The following is a 9,913-nucleotide window of genomic DNA, read 5'->3' as shown; positions in this document are numbered from 1 at the left end:
TAATGGGCTTGGATTTACAACATTATAATGAAATGTGCTCTATTTGGAAGCAGCCAGCCCCCCTCCCCTTTCGACGGGTTGTGTGTGAGACTTTAAATCATCAAACTGTAAATTTTAAATTGTTATTGATCCCTTTACCCCTAGTCCTAAAGTGTATATTCATTTTCTTACTCTTCTTATATTTATTGTTTGTTTACTTGCACTGCTGTAACTGGAGCCTCGTCGTCTCGTCTCTCTATATACTGGACTGTATGTAGCGGAGATGACAATAAAGTTTACTTTGACTTCAGCAGCAAGCAATTTCGAAAAAACATTGGTGCAAATTATAAGTCTGTATCATAATGTTTGGTGTTTTCGTGTTTGTTGGTTTGTTTTTATTTTGTTTTATTTTGTGAGTTGGTTATTAGACGCTGCTCCAGCCAGCCAGAGAATCCCCCACCGCCCCGCCCTCTCCTCCCTGTGCCGCAAGCAGCAGGCGCACCTCGCTAACGGAGGGCGCCATTACTCCCAGCAAATGGGCAATAGAAAACCGATCGGTGCCTATGCCATTCCCAATATGCGCTGGCTGATGTCGGGGCAGTATGAGTACGAGCAATTTTTTTTTTTTTTTTGCCGATGCCCGTGATGCCGCCCCCCACCACGATGCCGCCCCGGGCAACCGCCCGTGTTGCCCGTATCTAAAACCGCTACTGGTTATCCCTCTGTGTATTTGAGCCCTGTGTTTTCCTCTGCCAGTTGTCACTTTGTCCCAGTAGCTGTGTATTTTCCTGTGTGCTTCTTGGCTGCCTAGTGTATTCCTAGTTAGTTAATTAAAAACTTATAAATAACTTCTAATTAACTTCTTAAGCACGTTGATTCATCTACTAGTTATATTCACATTATTCACTCATTGCGGCTTTAGGGATTCGCTAACTTAGCTTAGCTCATAGCAGCAGCTAGCAGCATGACCTCTTCCTTTAGAAATAATGATACTTGTAATACATGTAGCCTATTTGCAGCTCTGGAGGCCAGGATCACTAAAATGTAGACTCGTCTTTGGACCCTTGAAAAACCTGGAGCTAGCCGGGCCCCTGTAGCCGGTGCAGCAGAAGGTAGCGTAGACTGCTAGTTGTCCCATGGCAGACTGTCCAGAGCAGCCGGGGAAACAGGATAGCTGGGTGACAGTGAGGAAGAAGCATAGTCTTAAACTGAAGCCCCTGGTACACCACCAACCTGTTTATGTGTCTAACCATTTTTCCCCAGCCTGTGACACTGCCGACGATCAAACTCTGGTTATTGGTGATTCTGTTCTGAGACATGTGAAGCTAGCGACAACAGCAACCATAGTCAATTGCCTGCCATTGACAGAGTCTTACACAAATCTCTGCAGCTTCTCTCCTCCTATTACCTCCCAAAACCCCATCCCCTTAGTGACTGTGTCAGCTCCCAAACAGACAAAAAACAAACTAAAAAACAGCAAAAAATTACATAAACATAAAAAATAACAACGAAAGAACAATACAGTATCCTCAACAGCATCAAAGACTAAAACAGTGAAATGTGGATTACTAAACATTAGGTCTCTCTATTCCAAGTCTCTGTTAGTATATGAATTAATAATTGATCAACAAATCACTTTACTCTGCCTTACAGAAACCTGGTTGCAGCAGGATGATTATGTTAAGTACATGACAGAACGACGCGACCACGACATGGACACAGCGGACTCTGAAAGAGCGAGAGATGTCTTTCGCCTCCTAAGGCTGTGGCAGCGCATTTCCCACGCCTCGGATAAACGGACTTTATCTATTGGAATTAATGCCATTGAGGCAATTTTTCTGGATAACCCTCACCTGCGCCAGCTACCCATAGCTTCAGAGTTTGCCCATAATCTGGCCCAAGCAAAAGAGGCACTCCAAGGCATGGAGCTGACCCAACCACCCTCAACCACGTCCCAGCAAAAGGATGTCTCCACACTGTCGCAGCAGATGAATTCTTCCATGTCGCTGCAGCAGGGGGCGGTTGTTTCCTTGCCGCGGAATCTCTTCCCCTCCACATCCCGATCTGACCCGCATTCGCCTGCCTCCTTCCCGGCTGCAATGTGGTCAGAGGTTAAAGAGCAGGTCACCAGTTCCCCATCATCACCGACCTCCTCTGTTATCTCTGCTCCTTCTTCCAGGAGAAAGCGGCGTCCACGCCACCGGCGCACATCACCATGGCTGGAACCCAGTACTTCCTTTGAGCAACCAGTCGTGGTGAGTAAAAAAGACCTTTTTTGTGCTCCGTCCGAGCTGGGAAAGAAAAAGTCTATTCATTCTGAGGCCATCTATTCCAGTTCCGTGGACTTTAAAGACTGTTTGCCTTGTGCTCCTTCCAAGCACGGATTAACAATAACTGCTCTACCTTGTTCTGTTACGGACATTGAGACAAAACTTAAGGACTCTAAGCTCTCAGTTTGTGAATCCAGACTGACCCCCAACAAAATTAAACTGTGTGTTTCCCAGGCCTCTGAAGCTACGTTTTGTGTTCCTCAGCTGACTCATTCTAAGACTTTGCATGATGTTGTTTCTGTTTGTGCAACTCGATCTGTTCATTTGGAGACTGATACACTTTCTGAAAGGACTATTATTATGGACAATACGCAAACTGTCTTCTCCGTTCCTGAGTCTGGTAGGGATAATTGTTTTGTTGCTGAGTTTACCTTGGGTTATGGGAGTTCTGTTTCAGCCCTGGATTGTGTTATGTCCCACCCAGCTAGTAATTCCAGGGCAGACTCTGAGTTTTGTGCGATAACTTCAAAGACTCTAGCATCTGTGTGTGCCAAGACTGTTTTTGACAATGCTAAACATTTACGCTCGGAGACTAAAACTCTTCCCGAGGCCTACCCAGCGGCTGGGCCTGTGACCTCAGCTGCCTCTGGACCACCTGAGGTTTTGGAACCAATGCAGCCTGTTCACCCATCATCTGTCTTCGCTGGGAGCTCAGGAGAGTCATCCCAGCCACCTGCCTCTGCTGGGAACTCAGCAGAGCCATCCCAGCCACCTGTCTCTGCTGGGAGCTCAGCTGAGCCATCTCAGCCATATGCAGAAGCCTCTGCTGGGTGCTTAGCTGAGCCATTTCAGTCTCCTGTCTTAGTTGGAACCTCAGACGAGCTTATCCAGCCAGCTACGGACTCCATTTTGCTGTCTGTGCCTGAAAAGTGTCCTAAGCACACTCTGTGCACTGCACAGCCCCAGCCGCTGCATCCTGAGCTGGCTGTGTGCCCTGAGCAGCTCCAGCTAGCTTTGTCGCTACCAGAGGTCTCCGCATCATCTGGTTCTGCTCCACCAGAGGTTTCCACACCGACTGGCTCTGCTCCAGTTTCCGCTGGAGGCTCAGGAGAGCCCATCCAGCAGTTCCTTGTGTCAACTGGGGGCTCAGGAGAGTCCATCCAGCCTTCACCTGTCTCCACTGGGGGCTCTGGAGAGTCCATCCAACCTTTGCCTGTCTCCGCTGGGGGCTCTGGAGAGTCCGTCCAGCCTTTGCCTGTCTCCGCTGGGGGTTCAGGAGAGTCCGTCCAGGCTTTGTCTTTCCCTGTTGGGGGCTCAGAAGAGTCCGTCCAGGTGACTGCTGCTTCCACACAGCCACCAGCTCAACCACCAGCTCGGCCACCTGCATCTTTCATGCCATCGTCTGGCCCAAACACATCTCCACCAGAGGTCATCACGCTGTCTGGTCCAGCTCCATCTCCACCAGAGGTCGTTGGGCTGTCTGATCCAGCAATGTCTCCGCCAGAGGTCGCCGCACCGTCTGGTCCTGCCTCATTTGGTCCTGCTCAGCCTGAGCCATCTGGATCTGCTTGACCTGGTCCTGCTCAGCCCAAGCCAGAGGTTAGCGAGCCATCTCGACCTGCACGTCCTTCTCAGTCCACATCCTACACATCCACGTCCTGCACGGCCAGTACATCCACATCCTGCATCATCTGCACATTCTGCATGTGCCAAAGCAACCCAGTACCAATCATCTACCAAGGCATGCCGTCACCAGCTACCTTCCAGGCCACCAGGGCAGCCTCCTAAACTCATTCATCGCCACTGCTTCCCACGCTGACGGCCTCCAGAACTGTCTCGTTGTCACCACATCTCCCACGTGGTCTGCCTCCAGAAATGTTTCGGTGCTCCTGACTTCCACACAGTCGGCCCCCTGCACTGAGTCAGCACTGCCGCTTTTCACGCGGATGGCCTCCAGAACTGATTCAGTGCTGCTGCTCTCCATGCAGACAGCCTCCAGAACCATTTCGGCGTTGCCACCTCCCACACAGTCGACCCCCTGTACTTCTGGTTCTTTGTTTTAGACTCCGTTTTCTTTTGTTCTGGAGGAAAACTGGTCTTCTTAGGAGAGAGAGAATCCATCCCACTTTGTATGGAGCAGCTCTCATTTCCAGAAATCTGGCCAAATTTAATAAACCCCCCAAAACGTGACTATCCAGAGTTGGAACCAGGAAGCAGAGTTGCAGTCTAACACACCTCTCTGCAGCTTCCTCCTCCTGTTATACCCCCAAAACCCCATCCCCTTAGTGACGGTGTCAGCTCCTAAACAGACAAAAAACTAACTAAAAAACAGCAAAAAATTACATAAACATAAAAAATTACAACGAAAGAACAATACAGTATCATCATCTGCACCAAAGAGTAAGACAGTGAAATGTGGATTACTAAATATTAGGTCTCTCTCTTCCAAGTCTCTGTTAATATATGAATCAATAATTGATCAACAAATCGATTTACTCTGCCTTACAGAAACCTGGTTGCAGCAGGATGATTATGTTAAGTACATGACAGAATGACGCAACCTTGACATGGACACAGCGGAGTTTAAATTAATTAACACACCAGAGTCATACTACCTATTAGAATCCTTGAAGCACAGGCCAAGGGGGTGGTGGGGCAGCAATTTTCCACACCACCTTTTTACTCAACCAAAGACCAAGACAGAGTTTTTATTCATTTGAAAGCCTGATGCTTAGCCTTGTCCAAGCTAGCTGGACAACTCAAAAACCAGCCATATTTGTGATAATTCTATCGTCCACCTGGGCCTTACACCGACTTTCTGTCTGATTTCTCAGACCTTTTATCTGATTTAGTGCTCAGATCAGATAAAACAATTATTGTGGGTGATTTTAACATCCATGTAGATGCTAAAAATGACAGCCTCAACATGGCATTTAATCTGTTATTAGACTCAATGGACTACTTGCACTAGGGCATGTGACATATTTCCGTTTCCAAATACTACCGCTTGGATGTTTCCGGTATGTTTGTTTATCTATCGGTAGCTATGCTAATGTCACTTCAGAATGAGTATAAAAAGGAAAGTATTTAAAACAGAACATTTTCAAAAACAGGAGAAGAAATACTCCGAGCATTGCTGTGTCCCACTTTGTTCGGCTTCAGCCAAATTTAACGGCATACTAAGTTTTCATGGCTTTCCGACCCATTCCGACTTGAGAAGACAATGGCTGGTAAACATACGCCGGGATCATTTCACGATTACCTCTCACACCAGGGTCTGCAGCAGACACTTTGCCAGTGATCAACTCATAGAGCCAACAACCCTTGATGGTCAAAGGCGGCTTATTAAAGGGGCTGTACCAACACTTTTTGAGTGGAATGGCTATAAAGTTGAACCATCGCGGCGTAGTGTTTGGGAGAGAATGGAGCGACGCCCTGAACTAGTTCCTCCTGACGATCAAGAAGAGCACAGTCTTACAAGAGATCATGACTACTGCTCAGTCCCTGAGCCGTCTGCATTGGACATATCTGCATCAGCTGCAGAAGACCTGTCCAAAGACGTGGAGACTCTGAGGAAGGAGATACAGGAGCTACGTGTCCAGCGAGAATTTGGGTTACAGCGTTTTGCTGGCTCCGACACTGACATCCGATTCTATACCAGGTACACCTAAGCTCTATTCAAGCTAACTGTTTAAAATATACCAAGGTCACCATCAGTTAAATTTCGAAAGTGTTTCCAGTCTTAATGAAAACAAAATAGATATTTACTTTTTCTCTGCTGATTGTATGTTTCATGTAGATGCTTTAGTATTTAAACGATATGCTACAGGTAAAATACAACACCAAATAGACTCTTAATCAGACTATGTTATATAGCATACCATTAGCATATTTGTCACAGTTTACATTATTTTTATGTCAGTGTGTAATGTTAATTAATGATTGACACAATGTATGTCTCTCTCGTGAATAGATTTCCAAGCTATGATCATTTGATGGCATTTTGGTTTTTGATTGAGCCTTGCATCTATAAAATGATCCGGGTTTCAAGAGCCAAGTCAGCTGCCAATAGGAACGAAGAAGTGTTGACACCTGCACGCACATCAACGGTAGGTTATGGGTTTGTTGGTAGTTAGAACTAGAGGTGTAATGTTAATGTATTTATGTACAATAACATTACATTATGTACAATAGCATACATACACAGGTGTATATATGCTAAAGGACTCAGCATCCTTTACATACATACACCTGTGTACTACAGCACCTCATTGTTTACCCCATGGTACAGTATGGTATGCATAACCATTACAAAACATTTAGCCCAGAAAAGCATAATTTTACTATTTCATAACTTAAGGAGTAACATTTTCCCTTATGTTTTCACCTTCCAGAGGCAGCTGCTACAGCCAATTGACGAGTTCTTTCTTTTCCTGGTTTTCCTGTCAGTTGGTTTGAAGGAGAGGGACCTGGCACACCTATTTAACACACACCAGTCCACAGTGAGCTGCATTATTGCAACATGGACAAATTTTCTTGCCACTGCACTGGGGTCTCAATGCGTCTGGCTTACACGTGAAGAAGTGCAAGCTTACCTCCCTGAGGAATTCAAAGATTTCTCAGACACCCAGATGATCCTTGACTGTACAGAGCTGAGGTGTCAGACACCATCCTCACCACTTCTCCAAAGTGAAATGTACTCTTCGTACAAATCCCACTGTACGATGAAAGCCCTGGTTGGCATAGCTCCACATGGTCCAGTGACATTCATCTCTAATCTGTATGCTGGTTCGGCTAGTGACAAGGAACTATTCAAACAATCAGGCATTGCTGAGAAGTTGACTGAAGACATGGCAGTGATGGTAGATAAGGGCTTCCTAATCACCGATTGTTGTAAATGCAAAGTGTACTGCCCACCTTTTCTATCTAAGCAGAAGCAGACGCCAGCATACCAGGTTAAGGAGACGCAGGCCATAGCCAGACTCAGGGTACATGTGGAGCGAGTCATTAGGAGGATAAAACAGAACAAACTTTTTGATAGCATCATTACCATGTCACATGTTTACAATATCAACCAACTGTTTGCAGTAGCATGTATGCTGTCAAATTACCAGAACACAGCATTAGTTAAAAAAATGGGTTAAGTGAGACAAGATGGACTTTTCCCAAGACACCAGTGCCAGTACAAGTAACTTATGGAAAATGACCTGCAGCTGAGGCCACTACAGTTGCATTTCTTCCTTGACAAAACTTGATTACAGAACTGGTACTTGAGTGCTGATAGTTGAGTTCCAGTTATTGATAATTCTAATTCATTGCAAATGTTGAATGTTAATAATACTGTTTAATTATACTACTATATTACTATTCATATTCAACAAAATTGTTTATCAAAATTATAAAGTAAATCACTAAATCGTTTTAAAATCATAAGTGACATTGTGCTTTTGTAACATCCAAAATACCATTTGTCATTTTCTTCATTCAGTTGTGTTATTGTCTAAATGTATGTCAGTATGCTAGGCATGGATTTTTAAATACTTACCATGTTCTGCACAAATTCAATGTTTTAATGTGTGTTTTAAAAAAATGAAATTGATGCCATTGCTTAAATAACAGTTTATTGATTTCACATAAAAGTAACATGTAACAACAAGTAACAACAAAAAACTTCATGAAATACTTTGCAAATAAAACATCAGTTATTTTGTTCCAGCCAGCCTGAAGGATCTGTTTTCCTTTTTGCTATGTTTTCACTGTTCATTTTTCCAAACACAGGTATTTTGGCATATATATATGTAAAAAAAATAAGTAGTCAACCTTTTCTCTGATTGCATTGTGCACATCTGTATCCATGTATATTCTTTGCACTAGGTAGTCCTCTTGTGCCCACACAACAAAGTCACACCACTGCATCCCACTGATGAGCAGTTGTCCTTGCACTTGCCAGTAATATGCGTGGCTCTTTTTTAGTTTAGGGGTACGACATTCCATTTGCACATATTTGCAGTCAATAAAGTTTTGTACATTGGGACATTTGAATTCGACAAGGCCAAACTGGGGGTATTCATTGGGGTCAAAAACAACACCATCAGGAGATGCAGCAAGCCAGGGGGCAATGGGGTGAATGACCAGACCACAGGGTGAGTAGTTAACATTCATTAGCCTACTATACTCTGCTGCTATTGCAGGCTCCATCTCAGTTCCTCTCCTCATGTCTGCTGTCTGCCTTGTTCCCTTCAATATACGCTCTGCTAGTGACTCTGCCGAGCTCTGGCCTCTGACGTGACACACCTCCCGAAACCTAGAGGCAGTCACTCTGGGCCTGCGGAGCTGATGCCACTCAGATGAAGAGCTTTGCTCACGTGTAGCTTCCTCTATTTTGTGAGCCATTTCCAGAGTTACAGACAAGCTTTTCAGATGCAGAAGCTCCTCTTCTGAGCACACAAACACACAATCTGATGGCAAGATGTCATACCCCTCCAGAGGCAAGTGCGGTGTTGGTGGTGCATCACGGTGTAGTGTGATGTACCGGGTTGTCAAAACCGGCTGCTGATATGACAGAACACTGCCCTCCTGCACCAGCCCAAAAGCACTTTCCACAAGGGGCTTGTCAGGTATCATGTTCATTGTGGTCACAAGTGGCCTGTCCTCAATATTAAATTTTGCATATGCCTCCGTTATTCTGAACAAGCAGGGATCTGGTAACGGACCCACCATGCCTCTGTAGAAGCCACTCCTAAAGAAAACATCAATGACAATAATGTAAGGAAGAAGGTTATTATACTGAACAACAACTAAACTAAAAACTAAAAGGTGTAAAACAGTGGTGCATAAGTTAGAGACTGGGATGTATATGTACATGACTGAGTTAGCCGTCTTCAGAAAGTGTAATGTTGTATGTAAATTAATACCTATTCTGACACATGTATGTATGAACAAATAGCAACATGCATTTGTAACACAGGAAACCAAATTTTACAAATCCAATTACCGTACTCCAGTCTGGGCCATCCTATTTGGTACCGGCTTAGTGAAGATCATGGAGTTGATGGGTCCTGGCTTCACACCCTAACAGAAGACACATTTACTATGGATGGTGTTGCTGTTCATATGTAAACATGGACTAATTCAAAAACTTTAACCTCATTTAAATTACCACTGTCCGTGGCTTGTGCCATTGCTGTTCAGATTCCGTGCAGCTATGCACAGGGGGGACAACCGGCACTCTGAGTTGTGAGTAGTGTGCTGTTTGGAAGAGCAATGCCACTGTGTCAATCAATCAATCAATCAATCAAGGCTTTATTCGTCACATGCAGGGGGGCCCTGCAGTGAAATGGGACCCCCCCCGACCTTACATACACACACAGACATTACATGGGGATACAAGTCGGAGATTGGTAGCATTGGAGAGAAAAAAACATTGAAATGTACATCACAATGGGAAAGTACAAGAGGAAAAAAAGAGACCCCTTCTCATGCTGTGCTTCCATGGTAGGACAGCATGAGAACAGGAAACAAAAAAAAACTCCTCTGCACAAAAAAGCACATAAATGTCCACAACCCAACATTGGGAAGACATAACAAGCCACACGATAGGGTAATGGGTAAGGAGCAATGTGAAGCAAACCCAGCAGCCGCCTCGCACAGCGCTATCTTATCCA

At 44.9% G+C, this 9,913-nt stretch overlaps 1 long non-coding RNA gene across 1 annotated transcript; it reads right to left on the bottom strand.

Annotated features, from left to right (window-relative positions):
- Positions 1-8,877: 8,877 nt before the first annotated feature.
- On the bottom strand, positions 8,878-9,518 carry LOC134632226 (uncharacterized). The gene is made up of 3 exons (XR_010094486.1): positions 9,409-9,518; positions 9,244-9,320; positions 8,878-8,988 (listed from the first exon to the last, which is right to left on the bottom strand). It is a non-coding gene; the product is annotated as an uncharacterized LOC134632226 (long non-coding RNA).
- Positions 9,519-9,913: the final 395 nt, after the last annotated feature.

Source organism: Pelmatolapia mariae, linkage group LG7 (assembly GCF_036321145.2).
Source record: "Pelmatolapia mariae isolate MD_Pm_ZW linkage group LG7, Pm_UMD_F_2, whole genome shotgun sequence".
Classification (NCBI taxonomy): Eukaryota; Metazoa; Chordata; class Actinopteri; order Cichliformes; family Cichlidae; genus Pelmatolapia; species Pelmatolapia mariae.
This window is presented reverse-complemented; position numbering and strand designations above follow the sequence as displayed.